We start from the raw sequence: 18,926 nt of genomic DNA, 5'->3' as shown, positions 1-18,926 counted from the left end.
GAAAATCACCCTGGGGTGACAGAGGATGGGCTTGGATAACAAGAGAGGACGGATATCCGGGTCTCGGGGATCACTTCTACGTTCGGGTGGAACTCAATGGCTTTGATCGAAACGTGTGCATGCGTTTCCTCTTTCCTCCTCATGTATCAATGTAGCTCTGTATGTAAAGACTGCTGTTCACTGAGCTGAGGTCAGCCATGAGGACAAGTCCTGCATGATTTGAGACTTTTGCTTTTACATGTTTCATTCTTTTCTCCCAAGAGGAAGTTGTATCTCATGTCTTCAAGTTGATTGTGACAGTTCTTTTTTTTATCATTCTGGCATAATGAAAGAGGTCTTAGGTTCACAAACTTTCATTCATAATGGCACAAAAAATAAGACTGGAGGCTTTTTTCATCTTCCTCTTAAAAATCAAACTACAACTTCAATTAACTGTGAAGCCCTTATTACAAACAAGATATTTATACCAGCTTAGACTTGTAAAATAACCTACAGTTGAAACACTAATGACATGGTTTTACCACAGTACCAATTACAGTTTAAATGAGTGCCCTCTGTTTTATAGCAGTGTCAAAATATTCACTTTGTGAGGAAAAAAAGCAGAAGTAGAACAAATCTGATAGATAGCAAATGAGCAGCAACTCTCAATCAATCTGCTCTAGTCCTTTGATTCATGTAGTTATGATGAGGAGCATGTCTGTGGAGGAATTAGATGTTAAAGGGCTGTAAATGAGAGCAAGTAGCGAGTCATCACGGCTATCATAAACAAACAGACACAGCTGCCAGACAGGAAGCTGTAAAACTCTTTAGGGTAGATCTGGATCGTAACTCAGATGCAGGCAGGTGCGGCTGGCAGCGCACATATCATAAAGTATCTACATGGCAATAACTTCTGAATGTACTCGAGCGGAGAAGCTATAATGCTTCAGGGTGAGTAATATCTCACTGGCTCCATTCTGATGTGATGTGGTTTTATGAGAAAGTGATGGTGGTGCCTTCACTATACTACACTATACACCCAACACAACCCATATACTTCATATACTATACACCCAACACAACCCATATACTTCATATACTATAGACCCAACACAACCCATATACTTCATATACTATAGACCCAACAGAACCCATATACTTCATATACTATACACCCAACACAACCCATATACTTCATATACTATACACCCAACACAACCCATATACTTCATATACTATAGACCCAACAGAACCCATGTACATCATATATTATATACCTAACACAACCCATGTACTTCATATACTGTACCTCAACAGAAACCATATATTGTATACCTCAACAGAACCCATATACTGTATACCCCAACAAACCCATGTACTGTATACCCCAACAGAACCCATATATTGTATACCCCAACAGAACCCATGTACTGTACTTCAACAGAATCCATATACTGTACTCCAACAGAACCCATATACTTCATATATGGTATACTCCAACAGAACCCATATACTGTACTTCAACAGTATCCATATACTGTACTCCAACAGAACCCATATACTTCATATACTGTATACCCCAACATAACCCATATACTTCATATATGGTATACTCCAACAGAACCCATATACTTTATATATGGTATACCCCAACAGAACCCATATACTTCATATATGGTATACCCCAACAGAACCCACATACTGTACTTCAACAGAACCCATATACTTTATATATGGTATACTCAAACAGAACCCATACACTTCATATATGGTATACCCCAACAGAACCCACATACTGTACTTCAACAGAACCCATATACTTTATATAAGGTATACCCCAACAGAACTTAGGCACACAGTACTAGAGCATAGATGTGGGACTTATACAAAAGATTATAACTAATGTTACTGTCTACAGCAGACCAGTTAAAGTATTTAAGACCTTTTTAAATTCTATTAAAGACTTTTTAATTCCTTCTATGGCCACAATTCAGATCTTGTAATAACCCACAGCCTGTTTGACAATATCTCTTCAGTTGTGGATGTTTGCATCTCTGATCATTTGTGTGTCTTATGGTTAACATTATACACATAAGACTAATATGTCTGGGTGTGTTTTTATGTGTTCAGTGTTGTTTGTGCTAGTAATAGTGGCTGGTGCAGGTGTGGACACCACAGTGTGTTAGGCTAAGTATAGAGTAATCCCAGCATATAATTCCATTGTATAGGACAGTCACTGAGGATGGCCAATGGGACCCTCACACTGACAGGCAGTAGAAAGGTGCAGACACAGAAAGAGACCCCCCCTCTATTATTACCAATTTAGCACACTGAGACTCCTAAACTGTACTTATCTCCTTAGGGGTCTGAGTGATTCAACGGACCAGAGAGCTCCAAGATGACCAACCATCACTCCACCAGACAAGGTTGACAGGTTGAAGGTTCACAGGTCATTAGACAGTGAACCATAAAAGTAAGAAGAGGAAGAGTAGAATGATCAGGTAACAGGGATGAAGAAAGAGACGGAGGAGGGGGGGGCACACACATGCATCACATTAATACCAGTGAAATAAACTTCCAGCAGGAGGCACTGGGCATGTTATAGCAGCTTTTAGGATTCAGTCATGGAATACAAAGCAATGAAGTCAGTGCAGTGAATGGCTGTGCTGTTCCACCAGGAGCTCCAGCGGGGCAGGGCAGCAGTTATCCTGAGGCTAATTACCCAAACACAACCTTTGACACTGGTGTGCTCTGTCCCAGCAGCTCTGGCCCTGCCCACCGCACATCCACAGCCAGTTATGGACACCAGCGTGTGGCTGCGGGCGCTGTCCGGCCCGGTGGGTTGTTTCCAGCCTTTTCGGCCATCTTGTGCCCACAGGCTGTGTGTTTAGAGTGGACACTGAGTACTAGCTGGTTAAATGTACTCTGCAGACAGCTCAGACGCTCTGTGCTGTTTTTGTTTCCACTTTTCTGCTTATTGTCTATTAATGGAAGATGTATATTATGAATTTTATAGGATGGAAGATTATATAACTCAAATCCTGATCCTGATAAAACATCTTAGTTACTGAAACAGGTGAAAACTGGTTCAAATGATTCACTCCTCTGGGTATTTTTGGGGGAAACAACAACACGCCTTATAGATATTTTAAGGTTAATTTCAGCCTCATACTGTCTATAAATCATTCCTAGCCACTCAGGAAAAACACACATCCTAAATGAAAAAAAGCAAACAGAAGCTGGTTAGTAAAAGCAATGAACAGATAAAACAGATGATCATTTTGACTTGATGGCTTTTGGAAGCTAACAGAAGCTTCAGCCTGTGTGTCTCTGCTCCACTGGACTGTAATATCAGCTGTAATCACGCTCATATAAACAGTACAAAGTCACTGTCTAGCACTAATACGCTGGGAAGGGAGGAAAAAGCTTGTGTGTGTGTGTATGTGTGTGTGTGTGTGCGGCTTGTGTTTGGTGCACGTTTGTGTTTTCATGAGGCAATGGCTTCACAGGCAAATTATAGCTTGTGTTTTTACATGCTGATTATGGCGGGGAGAGCTATGCACACATTATCAGAAAGAATGCAGAAAGTCCTCTGACAGAGAGGAAAAGTAGGAAGGACAAGAGCTATTTTTTCCTGTCTGCTCATTTTCATCAGCACAGCAGTAATGGGCCTACAGGCAGCTGCTGCAAATACAGCACATATGAGAAACGCTGATTTTGGGGTTTTTTTTTATGTTTAATGAGTAAAAAGCATTGAAACATGAGAACTAAATTATTCAATGAGTCATTTGATTTTCTGAGTCCCTGATGCACAATTCTATTTATACACACTGGAGCTGTATTTATGAATAGCCACAAACAAAACCACTTCCACTGAGTCAAAAGTCAATCTGAACTCACGTCAGAAGTCATATTTGAAGTCAGAATCAGAAGCACAACAGAGTCTATAACAGGCCTCAGAATGTGTCAATCAAACGTGTATATGTGTTGATACATTACTTCTCTCATCTTTGTAGTCTTCTAAATGAATGATACAAACAGGGATAACAGTGCACTATCACACATTCCCTCTTCACAGGTTTTCATAGTGTTGCACATACAGTTGTATAAACTGTATTTAGTATGTTGCTGTTTGGACATGTCCTTTGCTTGAAGCATACTGAGGCCTTTATTCAACCAACATCAGTCATTATGTTGATTCTATCTAAACCAGCTCTTAGTGACAGTAAACAAAGAGTCAAGTAAGTACTACCCCAACTGACACTGGAGTTGTGGGGCTGATGCCAGTATTAATATAACAGAGTAATATGTATCAGCCAGCAATCTTATATACAGAATATATACAGAAATCAAAAGTACACATCAGAATGAGATTATGTTGCAATGTCTCCAAAATAGTGCTGAATATTAAAAATAATAAAACAGGGGAAATTAAAAAAAAGAACTATGTATAAAAATATATTGCACATTTGCATAAATATATTGCACAGCAGTAGTTTATAAACTTGGAACAATAATAGAATACATAAGTTGATACTATATCTGTGACAGGCTGATATCAACTGAACAATATATCGATTGGGCTCTATTAGTAAGTAAAATAAATAAACAGGAATTAGATCAATCAAATCTAATGCAAGACAGAGAGTTAAGGTAGATTGTTTATTGTTGTTACTACTATTAAATTGGTCTGAGTGATAAAACTGTAAATGTCCGGCCTTCATTCGCTCTCGCACTCTGTGTTTTTCTAATCCTATAGCCAGATTCTGGAAATCATGAGTGCTGTTTAACAAATGGTGTTGCTGAAAGCTATTAGTGACTTGGTTATTTAAATGGATGTTAACACACTGTGTCTACCAATGTTGTATTGTAACATTTCAGCAGATAACTTCACTTCATGAAGCAAATCTGGTCTAATGTTTGTCCCTAAACCCAAACCCTGATCTCACATGAGTACTTTCTAAAAACTTGACATCATTTAAAAGCCTCTCTCAGTCTGCAGGCACTCACCAGATCCTGTAGCTCCTGCATCCAGCCTGTGTTTGTGTGCGCCTCAGCACATTCAGAGCACTACCTGCTCTAGAGGCAGACTCTCAGCCTCACAGTCTTTTGTTTGATGCTGTGTGTGAGTGACTGAACAAAGTAGAAGCTGCTCCATATTCATGACTAAAGACACAGGAGTGGGACCCAGACACACACACACACACACACACACACACACACACACACACACACACACACACACACACACCCCTCAGGCCCTGACAGCTTGTTAATGCTACTTGGCCTTGCAGTACAGGATTTCATGCCGGCAGCACAATGCTGACTCCAAGAATCGAACCAATAGCGCCGCAGCCAAATGAAGTGTGATTGGCCAAAGTTTCCCAGTAACAGAGAGGGAAGATAGTAACAGCAGAGTTAAAACTTCACTTTCCTGTCTCTTCCTGTGTGTGTATGTGTATGTGTGTGTGTGTGTGTGTGTGTGTGTGTGTGTGTGTGTGTGTGTGTGTGTGTGTGTGTGATCAGAAGTCAAACTGTCAGCCCGTCAGCAGACACTCCAAGCAGTGAGCCAAACTCTCTCTCTCTCCTCATGCTCGATGATTCTCCCTCGCCCAGTGTTACTGTTTCTCTCCAACAGCTACTCATCCGAGTTATATTCCTGGCTGCTTCAAACGTTTCCAAAAAGCTATTGTGTGAACTCCTCCAAGACCACCGAGATAATTATCCTCAACTCTGGCACTCTCTGACTAAATGATATTAAATATGGCTGCTTGTTCAGACAAAACATTTGACCCCTATTGTCATCCGGGAAGAGACCACTCCCATCAGGATAGATATAGTTCATCCCTGGATAAAGATGATCTCTCACAACTACTTTGAAATAGGATGGAGGTTTGCATCCATTTGTTTGCTACTAATCATTGCCAAACATGTTGAGACTGAGCCATTATGCGGCACTGCAGTTGATCCCAGTTCCCATCCCTGCCTGCTCACACTGTGCCAACTTCTGCTTCCAGTTATATTGTTTTAACATGTCACTGAAAAGCTGAAGGACTGAGGTGGAAATGAGGCAAAGTGGGCTTCCTAATAAATCATGTTGTCAATCATTTGTTTTCTAGGATTAAAAAAAAAACAAAAAAACTTGTTCTGTCTTGTCTCCTTCCCAGATGAGAGTAGTGGGGTTTTCCAAGCAGACATCGCTGTGTTGTCTACGGTAACAAGAACAGCTTAAACAGCACAGATGTGTGGAAATGCAAGGGGGAATGGATGAATGTGGGAAAGTGAGGTCAAAAAAAGAGAGGGATTATCTTTTCTGGCCCATTAAAACTGAATTATTCTCTGGTTTAATTATCATGGTCATTTTTTTTAATACTGCGCTACAGTAAGAAGATTTCAGTCTGACAATTATCTAGGATTGTCTGCTTGTCCACTGTCTGCGGGCTTAACTGTCCTCGCTGCATATTTCAGCATGGCTTTCATTTGCTTAGAAAAGCTCAGATGTTAAATATTGTTATTGTTTAAAAAAAAAAAGTCTGCTTCAGGTAGAAAAATTGACACCTAAGAATCCCCTTTTATCACCCAGCATACACTGTAGCATTAATATTTAAGGTGGAAGACACAGAATTCTGTCAGCTGGAAGATGCAGAGATTCTTCACTGTCTCATGAGTCTATGGTGTTAGTGTTAAAATTAGAGCCTGATCCATATATCAGTCAATATTATTAATAATAATATCAGATATCGGTATCTGCATATATGTTGTCCTATATGGGCTGATATTTTTTAAAGTTATAAAGACAGTATTAAATGTACATTTGATCCTTGTTCCTAGTTCAAATTGAATACAAACATGTCTTTTTTGTTATTTAGTTACTTATAATTAGTTTTGTTAGTTATAGTTTTGGTTTTTTTAAGTTTTTTGTCAAATGGTAAAATATCATGCTGTCATTGCATATCTTTGTCACAAGTGTTTTTAAAGGATTGTTGCAAAACAATTGATGTTTATGTCACACGTCTTCATAAAATTATTGGCCGACATATCGATATCAGAATTTTTGTACAATTTAATATCGGCATCGGCCCCAAAAATCCAGTATCTATATGACAACTAATCAATTCTGCAATCAACAGGATATAAATGTAGATCACTTTGATGATCATTAATCCGTTCTTGGATTATTTTAGCTTCCTTAGTCATTAAAAATTGGCCGAATACCTCTGCAGTTATTTCTTCTTCAATGTGAGGAAATCCTTTGTGGCTCTGCTAATATGTCCTCATTTCTAACATCCACTACACTAAATTATCAGTTGATCATCACTTTTTAAACCGTAGCCTCAGAACTAAATGAATCATTTAATCAAACACCCGGATCCAGCTAAATGTAGCTGCTGGGAACACACATGCTAATCTTTCCTTTAAAAAAATCATTTATTTTAATTCACTCAAATGTGGAACTGTTCTCAGCTTCTAATAGGAGTTCAGATGTAACACACATATGGGCCCAGCTTCCTAACAAACAACAGTACTATGAGGACTTTCACACACACATTGAGACCTGACGTGCAGAGAATGAAGCCTGTGTGAGAGAAGAAAGGAGTTAATATAAACAATAAAAAAAGAGAGGAAACAGAGGGAGAGGCAGAGAGGACAGACTGATGGAAACAGAAGATAGAAAGAGTTTAAGCTTCTAAACTGGAGTCAACTAACTGGGGAGGGGGTCGGGGAGTTGGGGTTGGGATGGGGAGGGGCAATCATTTTGACTCTCCTGGAGCAGAAATATCGTGACTGGCAGCATCAGAGCACAAAAACAAGCTATTATTAGAATAAGCACAGGGAGAGAGAGAGAGAGAGAGGACAGATGGATGAGAGATGGAGGGAGGACGGGGTCTCAGCTCTCTCAGAAGGGGGTGTGGTGGAAAATTTTGGGCAAGCTGCACAAAAGACAATATGGAAGAAGTTACCACAATAGACCAGAAAAACCACAAACACATTAACGTGGGAAACTTTTTTTGAAATTCCCATAACTCTTTCAGTCATCGCTGCAAGTATGTGTTTGGAGGAGCTGACTGCTGATCAGCCGATATAAAAGTCACTTATTTGTCACTGCTAGATTATGAGCTCTGATCCTCCTCCGCATACTGTGTAGAGTATAAATAGTGTCAAACGGTCCTTTTCCACTTTGTGAACTCATTAAAATGTAATGTAACATGTTTCCACTGCTGTATCTGTATCTACAGGACAACCAGAAAAAAAATAAAAACACTTGTTGAACTAACCAAAATCAGCAGGTTCTGAATCAGAGAGAGAGCTGAGTCAGCAGTTACACACAAATACAAACAACTCGCCAAGGGGTCCGATCCGGCCCACTGGATCACTTTGCAAAGTATGATGATGCAGGTTTACAGGAGCAGGTTAAACTGTGAGGAGCCTACTTCATATTAAATGCTGCTTCAGAGGCTTTTCCAACCCTAACAGAATACACTCTATCAGCAGATTCTGTGAAAAAGACATAATATTGTTGAATTTGCAGGCTGTTCAGTTTTGTAAATAGATGGTTTATTATAGCAAAGTTATAATATATATATATGTATGTGGCCCTTAAACTAAAATGGATTAATCCACCAATAGAAAGTTAATCAGCAGCTATTTGTTGATAATCAAACTCTTGTTTCAGTCAGTTTTTAAGCAAGTATGAAAACAAGGGGGGTTAACATCTCAAATGTGATGATTTGATGCTTTTATTGGTCATAAATGATACCAAACTAAGTATGTTAGGATTTTATTCTATCATCTGGACAAAATTAGTCATTTAAAGACATAATGCTAGAAATTAAATCAGACATTTTCACTATTTTTAGACATTTTATAGACAAAATGACTCATTAACTGAGATGCCAGTGACCAACAATCAGTCTCACTGTGTTTGCTATGATGGTGAAACACTGCAGCCAGGATGTGAGAGACAGCTGGATGATTTTACTCTTTTTTATTTCTCACCATCTAACCAGAAAAACCAGCGAACTGATCGCCACGGAAACAACTGAATTCTTTCAAGATTTTATTGGGAGCGGGAACCCTCGTTCTCCACGCCTGACTAACTTTAACGGTGTTTAGTGAAAAAGCTTAAAGTTTAACAGACATTTCCAGACATCATTACTGCTCAGGTGGAGAAACTACAGACCTCCAGGAGACTGAGGGAGCGCACACACACACACACACACACACACAGACCACTGATACTGAACTAACTTGTGTGCACTTGAAGCACAAACCCCTCTCTGTATTTAGAGGGAGGATAGTTTCTATTTTACACACTCAAAACATTACGTGTCATTTTGAAACTGGGAAAAATCACTTTTTGTACAGATGTGTTTTTTTCTTCTTCTCTACACAATAAAGAAAAAGTGAAAGTGACATGTTCTAAATTGTGGAAACAAGGCGAGCAGCTTGGTGAAGGCTTAACCTCCAACAGCCTTCTGAAACATTCAACAACTGCTCTGAAAATTCATTTCCGACTGACATGGTACTCCTCTCTGAGCACGCGCACGTGCACACGCACACACACACACACACACACACATACAATACACCCTGTCTCTCTCTCTACAAACCAGCAGTGTAATCCTCTTTTCCTCAGAACACTAGTCTTTTTTTCTGGGAAGCAGTTAAAGATGGAGCTGTTGCAACCTGAGGATAATATTGAGGGCGGTGCTCTTGAAGCAAGGGCAACAGAGGTGATTTCTGTGAGGTGCTCATGAAGAGGTCGGCCAAACCTGCACAAAACACACACACACACACACACACACACACACACACACACACTTGTGCACATATATAAAGACTCCTTTCTGTGCCTGTCTGGGCAATAACAAGGGCAGTGCAGAGAGAGAGTGAAGGGTAAATGTTGCTGTGTTGTCTGCTCCTCTCTGAATATGCTGTGTGTTTGTGTGTGTGTGTGTGTGTGTGTGTGTGTGTGTGTGTGTGTAAAACACACCGCTACACAAAGACCCTCTTTGTGGTCCCATGCGGCTAATGCTGCTTTTCCATAGTGTTGCCTTCATAAAACATTAGGGTGTGTGTGTTGCTTATAGAGTCAGGGTAACCAGCTTGTTTCATAACATACGGGAGGTGAGAATGAGCTGTAAAACATTCTAAAGAGCGCTGCTGGAGCCCTTTTTACCAGTAAATGAGCTTCACACACAGCAGCGGTATTAAAAAAAATAAAAAAATCATTACCCTATTGAAGTTGGAAAGCAGCGCTGCCAGCCACTCTGCAGTTTTGACAAGGCATGAAACCATGGAGAGCCTCGGGGCGTTCCCATGGCTGAGAGTCACATAATGGGATGATACACAGGTTATATCCAGGACAAACATGGAATCAAGCTCTTGCACAGTTGGGAGTCGCTGGAGGGCTCAAACCAAATATAACTAATTATTAGTCAACAAATCTGTTCAGCAAGAAATAACCAGCGGCTCTTGTTACTACAAGGAACACAATCAAATGAGGCTGAGAGCTAGAAGAGAAGTGGATCTTACATGGTGTTGGAAGTGTTTATAGCTCTCCTGGAACAAAGCCATAGTGTTTCACTCGGTTGTTTCACATGAAAAGAAGTGACAAATTGTTGTGTTTAGAGCGTAACAAGTCGAAAACCTAGCTCCTTTCTCAGCTTCACACAGCTGGTTAAACATAGGGTTAAGTGGGTGTGAATGTCAGGTTGTTGTTTCGGCGATTGGTTGGGAAGCAGCCTACCAATACCTTTCATTTTCAACCTACTCTCCACTCTACTAACTGAGCTATTAGCTAAGACTTTGCATGGGTTTCATCAAATCCTGTTTGGCAAACCTTCAACATTATGAGTTGACCATTAAAAACAGCCACCTATATTACCTAACCTTTTGTTCATTAAAACAACAAGTAATGACAATGTCTATCCAGTGTCAAGTCGGCCAGACACTGCACCATCTGACTTGGAAAGACTCATTTCAATCTAACAGACATTATAGGATGGCCATAAAAAGCAGCAACCCATATTATGTTTTTTTTTTCATTAAAACAACAAGATTCATGATAAAGTAACTACGAATCTGCTTAATGTCATTGAAAACCATCTAAACATGGTGGACAGTACCTCTCGTTGGCTAGGTGGTATCCATCTGAAACAGAAGGGTTCATTTCAATCTAAACATATGAAGCAATGAAACCCACCAGCCTGTAAAAGAATGCCTTAACATTCTTGCAATGTCAACAAGAAACAAACACATATTTCAAGCTGGAGTTAAACCAGCAATCTATGGACACCTGTTATTTTCAGCCTACAGTCCTCCCTTATACCAACAGAGCTATCAAAGGTTTGTATGGAAACACATTCACAATTTTTAATTGAGCGTGGAAACAGACTCTTATCTTACCCTATATTTTGCTAAAAACAACAACATTCGTGACAAATGTCTTACCAATCTACCATCACACAAGGTAATCATGACCTCCATTAAAAACCAGGGGGATGTTGGGGATTTCAAAGGTATTTGACCACCAACAAGCAGTTCTAACAGAGTATACTGCTGCCTTTAGAGTCTCCAGCCATGCTAGCAGCTCTGTGCTGCTACAGACAGAGCAGTGCTTTGAGCTAAATGTTAAGTGATCCAACTGACTGCGTTAACATGCTGATAGTTATTAGTGATAGTCAGCAGCTTAGTTTGCTGATGGGAATATCATAAGGGCCGTTTCAACTGCAGGAACTTGGGGGTATTTTTGCGGGGCTGTGACCGTTGGCGTGTCCCCCATAGCAGGAACCTCCCCTGAAGGACAATCATTCAGAACTTCCGTGCGGTTTGAGGTTGACTAGGTGCTGATTGGGTATACTCAAAGTGGGATGTGACATCAACAGAAAGCGCCAAAATAAGCACCTATAAAACATCACCTCCAGAGTGCGGTGGGTCCTATGAAGGTCCTGCTGAATGGAGACGCAACAGCTGGAGAGGACAGTGAGAGGACCTACCTGGAACGTTCCCGCCTCCTAAATTTTACCTGGAACTTCCTTAATGGAAACAGTACTATTAGTTCTGCAGGTATTTGATGTCAAACCAAAGTGTTGGTCAAGTTGAAATGCTGACCTGATGATGGCAAGAGATAAAAAAGACAGAAGATCACCAAGGTAATTCGGAGTCATCCTCTGGGGACCGTGAATGTCTCTACAAAATGTAACAGCAACCCATCCAAAGGTTACAGAGACATTTCAGTGAAGACAGAGAGGCGGGCTGACTGACTTAACCTCTTCTAGAGTACATGCTGGCTAAAAACAACTGAAAGTCTGTTTCCTAAAAAGCTGAACAAACACACGATAAGATCTCACAGTGATTAAACCTTTAATGATCAGATGTGTGTGCTTTCTTGTTCCTCAACTGATGTTACTTTGTTCTCAGAGTCATACGTGCGCATTTTCTCCTTAATAACCCAAGACACCGATTACAGCCAATCAAAGGTTTCCTTTTTTTATTCCTGCACACAGACTGGACTACAGCATACAACTCCACCGAGCATTGATAGACCACACTTTGGGGGAATGAGGCTTGTCCTATCACATCTCTGTTAAAATACCAGGGATTCCTCTTGGAAGTGAGCGTTGCCGAGCTGGACCTGGTGCTGCTTTAACCCAGCTTTAGTGTTCCAGGCTGAGAGAACAAACCACAGCTCCACAGCCTCTTCTGGAGCTCAGGAGGGGGATTTTATGAGCTGCTCACAATGCAAATGTAGTCAGTATTTCTGAATATGTCATGGGGGAGGGTAGACAGTGGGTGTGTGAGAGAGATGAGGGTAAAGATTTTAGCGGGAGTGTGTGTCTCAGTGGATGCATTTCTAAGTATCTGTGCAAGTTCATAATGTTATGAAATGCCTGAAGGGGTAGTTTGAGTTGGCACAGGTGTGTGTGTGTGTGTGTGTGTGTGTATCTGTGCGTGTACATCTTTGTGTGTGCTTGTGTTTGTGTGTGTGTGTGTGTGTGTGTGTGTGTGTGTGTGTGTGTGTGCTAATCTAATGTAACACCATGACAACCGCAGCAAGTTAGCTCTCAGTGTAATACAGTCAGAGAATCATGACACTGTCTGAAACTATGAGTAATCTCTAACAACAAACCTGCTCTGCCACAGTAGACCACCCTGAAGGTGGGCTTGCCATTGTGGTTTTGGCCACCCTTGCTGAGCGTGCCCGTATGAAGCTGCTGTTGGCTGCAGCAAAGCATGCTGGTCCATCAGAACTGACACAGAGGAACATCATAGAAAGGAAATTAAATAGAAAAATAAAAAAATGTCCTGTCTGAATCAACATTGCATTATGTTGTTTGCTTCCATGCTGACAGTGCTGCGTGTGTGTGTGTGTGTGTGTGTGTGTGTGTGTACCACTGACACAGATAGATATCATCACAGTGACAGCCTTCCTCTCACCTGTGTGTGTTTTACGAGCCAGGGCTTTACAACAAGGTGCTGAAGGAAACTAGCGTCAGTCTGGTTATTAGACTGTAGAGGTGTGGAGGTGTGGAGAGATGGAGGGAGGGGAAAGGAGGGACGAGTGAGGGGGGCGAGGGGGTAACACCACCTTCTCATCACCCACCCTTCAGAACACATGACCCTCATATTCTGCCTCACACTGTCAGAGAGATATCTGGCCTCCCTGCACTCACTGATTTCCCCCCCCCCTCATGTTTTTCTCCACAACCTGAACACTGCTGATCATTCTAGCCTCATTTAAACTATGCTGCTGGTGCCCTCACACTCCTCACACTCCTCACACTCTTAGCCCCTTTGGTTCAGTTTGTTTAGACTGGTGTGAAAACACTTGACTGAACTCTGATGTAGACAAGCCACCAGACAGTGTAAAACATCCTGATCCAAAGTGAAATCTGGTGTAGTTAGGTAAAAGCAACCACAGGACTTCATGATAGTGGATATGTGACTGTGATTTGTATAAGTGGGGTTACTGATACATGGTAACTACCCCCTTTAATAATATGATGGTAAAAGACCCCTGATCTTGAGTCAATCAGTGGATTTCCACACGTTGGTCCATGCAGCCTGATAATAAGGAATGAGTAACCTGTCAGGCAACAATGTATGTGGGTGTGAAAGAGACCCTGATCTGTCCATCAGTTAACAGCAGAGGTTCCCAAACTGGGAGTCCGACCCAGTGCAGGGGAGGGGGTGCATAGCTAGGAGGGAAAAAACATGACACTATAGACCTTTTGGACTTGATTTGGACTTCAGATTTAATATACAGTGTGCTATCTTTACTGTCATTACAGTCACCGCCATTTTTCAGGGTCTGAATTGTAAGTCCTCAAACATGTCCAAACATTAAAAAAACACTAGTGTCCATGATATCGTTCTTTACTAACTGCTAACAATCCCACATTACAATGGATCACATTTTATACATGTGAAAGTTACGGCTGATCACAGTTGCCAACTTACTTCCAATACAAACTAATCTCTTATCAAACTCTTCATCTCAAGCAGAATGGAAAACATAGAAGTAGCTGGTATATTTTTAACTGACCTGCTGTCACTTGTTATGATAACAGACATCAGCAGATTATAACAGCTGTTTCTCATTCATTCTAATGTCACAACAGCTCAAATCAAACAGTTCTAATGTACTATCTGTGTCTGCTGTCTGCATTCACATAAAGACTGTTCATGTGTGTTAACTGAATGTGTCAGATACATATTAACATGTTGGGTGGTTGTGAACATTAGGCTGCCACTAAAACTGACATTTTAAGCCTTACATACTGCTCATATTTATATCCCCTCATATCTCAATTTTACTTAATTATATTAAATGTGAATAAACTGCATTTTTAAACAGTGGTTTTTGCATTTTTTAATAAATATGGGTCAAACCCTCAACAGAAATACATATCAGCTGCACAAAAATGTTAAAATATTTCCATTTTTGTATATTCCGGGTCAAATTTCTGGGCTAAAAGACACATTTTTAAGGTTGTGTTTTCTTCTCTCAAATGTAAAACTGGGTCAATTTAGACCCTGAACAGCATGTAAGGGTTAAGCTGTCGTTCCTTTAGCCTTTAGTTTAAAAGGAAACCCTGTTAACAGTTGATATGGATTCAGTGTATTCAAGAGCAGATTTGAATTTGAAAAAGTCAACGAGGGTGTGACCTGATACATTTGGGAAGCATAAACAATACAGCCTGGTGATACTTCTGCTTTGCTCCCTGTGTTTTAATGTCTTCCTCCAGTTTTATTAGTGGTTGATAATAACACAATAAATCAGATGAAGTGGTGAAACATTTTTATAGCTTCCTGAGCAGAGCGTGACTAAAAACCACTAGTTTATTTTGGGTTTTCTATTTCGTAACCTTGTCACAAACTGTAAACTCTACTAAACAGAAGCATGTTACTCACATCTCTGCTTACTTTAACTCTACGTCAACACCTGCAGCCAAGATCATGATTTATTCTTTACACTCTACTGGCTTTTAAACAATTACACAATAGAACTTGCACAATTTGATATCATCTGCCAATACCAATGAAAAATTAATGACTAACAAAGGCATTTTCTCTGCTCCTTATGTAAGTGTGGACACCTGGTTGTAAAGATGCAGGAATACCTCTCCTCACGCTCCCTCCCCAACCCGGACCCTCACACTCTTTTTCTCCACTCCCTCATCATAAATAGTGCAGCATCTCGGCAGCAGCTCTCGGCATTCCGACTTAAATGCACACACAGGGAACGTTTTCCCCCCTCTCAGCTCCGGCCTCATCTCCTGCTGGGAATATACAGTTAAAAAAGAAAAAAGAATCTGCACAGCACAGCACGCTTTTAAAAAGGTGAAGCAGAAAGAACAGGGCTTTAAATTATTTCCGTTACACGAGACAATGGGGGATGTAAAACATTTAAAAAGGTCTTGCAAATTTATCTGTGTTTGAAAAGAACGTGGCTGTTCTTACACCCCCCCCCCCCCTCCCTCTGGGAAAGCACACAGAGAAGAAGGCTGTTTTAGCTGTGGTTGTATATATAACACAATAACGTCAGTGTGTGTGCCGCATGTTGCATGGTGATATTGTTTGGACTTTGGTGGTTCCTGCAGTGTTCTGGGTGGATGTAGTCATATTTTCAGCTGTGTGATGGCTGCTCCCTGTGCATTCATCAAATGACAGGTTTCAGGAACAGAAAGGCTTTATTTTCTATACAGCAGCTGCTGATGCTGACAGGCTGACTGCAGTCAAATGTACTGTAATAACAGAGCGCTGTATGGATGATATTTGGATCATATCTGACTTTTTGAGGACTGACTGAATTGTGTCTGTATGACTGAGTAAAGGCTGGTTACTGGTGACAATATGATACCAGAAGACTAAGACAACTGTTTACCTGCTTACCTGGCTGTGAGAAAAAAAAAAACACTGTTCTACACAAGATATAACTCTCAAATGCTAATACAAATGCTAACCAGCCTAAATGTTACCACTAATAAGACTACTACTTTTAAATCCCAGGAACATTGCACACTTATATAGTATAGTATCAGGAATATATGTATATTGTAGATTTATATAATTGCAGATTATTTTACACAGATTGTTCATTGTATATAGTTTTTTAAATCACTTTCACCATAATGTGGCTCAGTGTTGAATTTTTCAATAAGGGGATCAATCAAGATACCCACCCTACTTATATAGCACTTTTCTAGTCATTTTGACCACTCCAAGCTACATGCATACATACACAAATTCACATGAACCCACAAAATACATTCACTGATAGCAGGAGGAAATTAACATTCACACATCATTGGCTCAGCCATCAGGAACAATTTGGGGTTAAGTATCTTGACCAAGGACACATGGATATGTGGGCAGAAGGAGCCGGGAATCAAACCGCTGACTTCCAATTAGTGGACGACTGCTCTACCTCCTGAGCCACAGACGTCCCAAACACAGTCTCAAATTGGCAGAACATGTATTATTTAGATTAAGAACTATGAATCTGCACACTTCCCAGACTGTTTTTGATACTCGTTGCTATGGATACATATCAGTCTGCACCAAAAAAATGTTACGACACTGCGAAATTAAAAATACAGTTTCTACCTTCAAATCCTGTGTCTCTGTCTTCTCATTATATTCTAAAATGCAATAAGTAAAAAAAATCCTTTTTTACTATTTTCATATCAAAATCTCCTTCTTCTTCTTCTTTGTTTTAACTGTTCATGTTCAAGTTTATTGGTCAGAGCTAACAGAGCATCAAATCTGAAGGATTTCATTATAATTCTTGTACTTGTTCACCACCCACATCTTCAGTTTCCTCAGAAATACGTCACAATAGAGGCTAAACACACTCCAACTTGTGTTTCACTTTAAAGTTTTACTGAAACCGTTTAGTCGCCTACTTTCAGCTGCCTCGGCGAGTGTCTTATTTCGTCTGTTTATTCTTTGATCAGATTTTCCCTCTAATTCAAATCACATTTAGTTGATTTCATACTTTAACTTTATACAGCTGTTTATGTTTAAACATTAACAAGAACAGGCCAGCAGCTGTGTGGGAGTGTAATTAGGCACAGAGGTGCTTCGAGTTAAACGCTCACAATGACAATGACATGATCATGTTTATCAGGTATAATGTTTAACCTGTTCACAATATTAGGATACATGTACATTTTGACCTTATGAATAAGTCAAGGTATCATAAAAGTAATCAGACTCTATCCTGTGGGAAACATAAAAGTCTTCACAGTAATAGATATTAGAGTCTGATGGAGGAGGAGCATTACTCTCTGGAGATGAGACTAATATCTAACACATTTGAGATGCTTTGCTGACTTTATACTAAGAGAGACAAACATGCTAATAATCAGCAAAGATATAGAAAAAGCTTTGTTTTCAACATCAGTAATGAAACTCATAGATCACACAGACACCGCCATTGAAACATTGTGAAGCGATACACAGTTCTTGACACAATGGAGAATAAATGGAAGAAGGAAAATAATGCATTGGCTGTAGATGATACTGCAAGGAGGAGAAAGAAAAGCAAGATGTGCATGTAAGAGGAGTAGTGTGTGTGTGTGTGTGTGTGTGTGTGTGTGTCTGATGGTAAAAGAAATCCACAGTCAAGTCTCACACCTCCACTCTAACAGTCTCATTCATCATCATGCTCTAGACAGCGCAAGGGTCACCAACCCTCCACTCTGTCTACACACACACACACACACACACACACACACACACAGCTCATTATACAGGAAGGCAGGGGATAACAGCACTCACCGCCTCTGCTCTGAATTCACCCAAAGCATCATTCAACATCTAAACAAGGTCTGAGTGACCTGACCTTGGAAGGTAGGCAGCAGCCAGCAATGTGCTTTCATCTGACCAGGAGGCACCAGCACAGGTAGGTAAACAACAGCACGCAGCCAAGAGGAGCAGCCAGGACCCCTCACATCACCCCACATACATCCAAATATTCTCTTTCGAAACGCTGCACATTTTCAGTCAGCTCTGATCTTCACAGCCCTCACAGTAGAAAATCATTGATGTGTAGAAAAGATATGATCCAGTTATTCAAAATCTGACCTGATACACTGTGGTCCACCTGTGATAGGATGGGATGTAGTCCTGCCAGGTTTGACTTATGATGACAGGAGAGGGTCACACTCAATGGTCACTTTCTACAAAAAAAGACAAAAAACATTTTCCACACATGAAGTACAGATGTCAAACAGCACAGACACAGGAGAAAACACGTGAGGTCACTAGATATTTACACAGCAGCAAATCAACAACTAGAACTCAACAAGGAGGAAAACATCTAACCTATGAGAAAAAACATACCATATATGGAATATCAATACACTCATGATCAAAACATCTAGAATGTCTCAACAACTATTGGATCATTTGTTGTGGTATATTTGGTTCAGACACCC

At 40.4% G+C, this 18,926-nt stretch overlaps 1 protein-coding gene across 1 annotated transcript in view; it reads right to left on the bottom strand.

Annotated features, from left to right (window-relative positions):
• The window catches only part of plxnb1b (plexin b1b), a 119,297-nt gene that overhangs the window by 52,175 nt on the left and 48,196 nt on the right, over positions 1-18,926 (bottom strand). Inside the window, exon 3 of the mRNA XM_053315395.1 lies at positions 18,574-18,668. The gene's annotated coding sequence lies outside the window, so the exon portion shown is untranslated. The remainder of the gene's footprint in view (positions 1-18,573; positions 18,669-18,926) is intronic.

Source organism: Scomber japonicus, chromosome 3, assembly GCF_027409825.1.
Source record: "Scomber japonicus isolate fScoJap1 chromosome 3, fScoJap1.pri, whole genome shotgun sequence".
Classification (NCBI taxonomy): Eukaryota; Metazoa; Chordata; class Actinopteri; order Scombriformes; family Scombridae; genus Scomber; species Scomber japonicus.
Note: the sequence above shows the minus strand (reverse complement) of the source record. Positions and strands in the feature narration are given on the sequence as shown.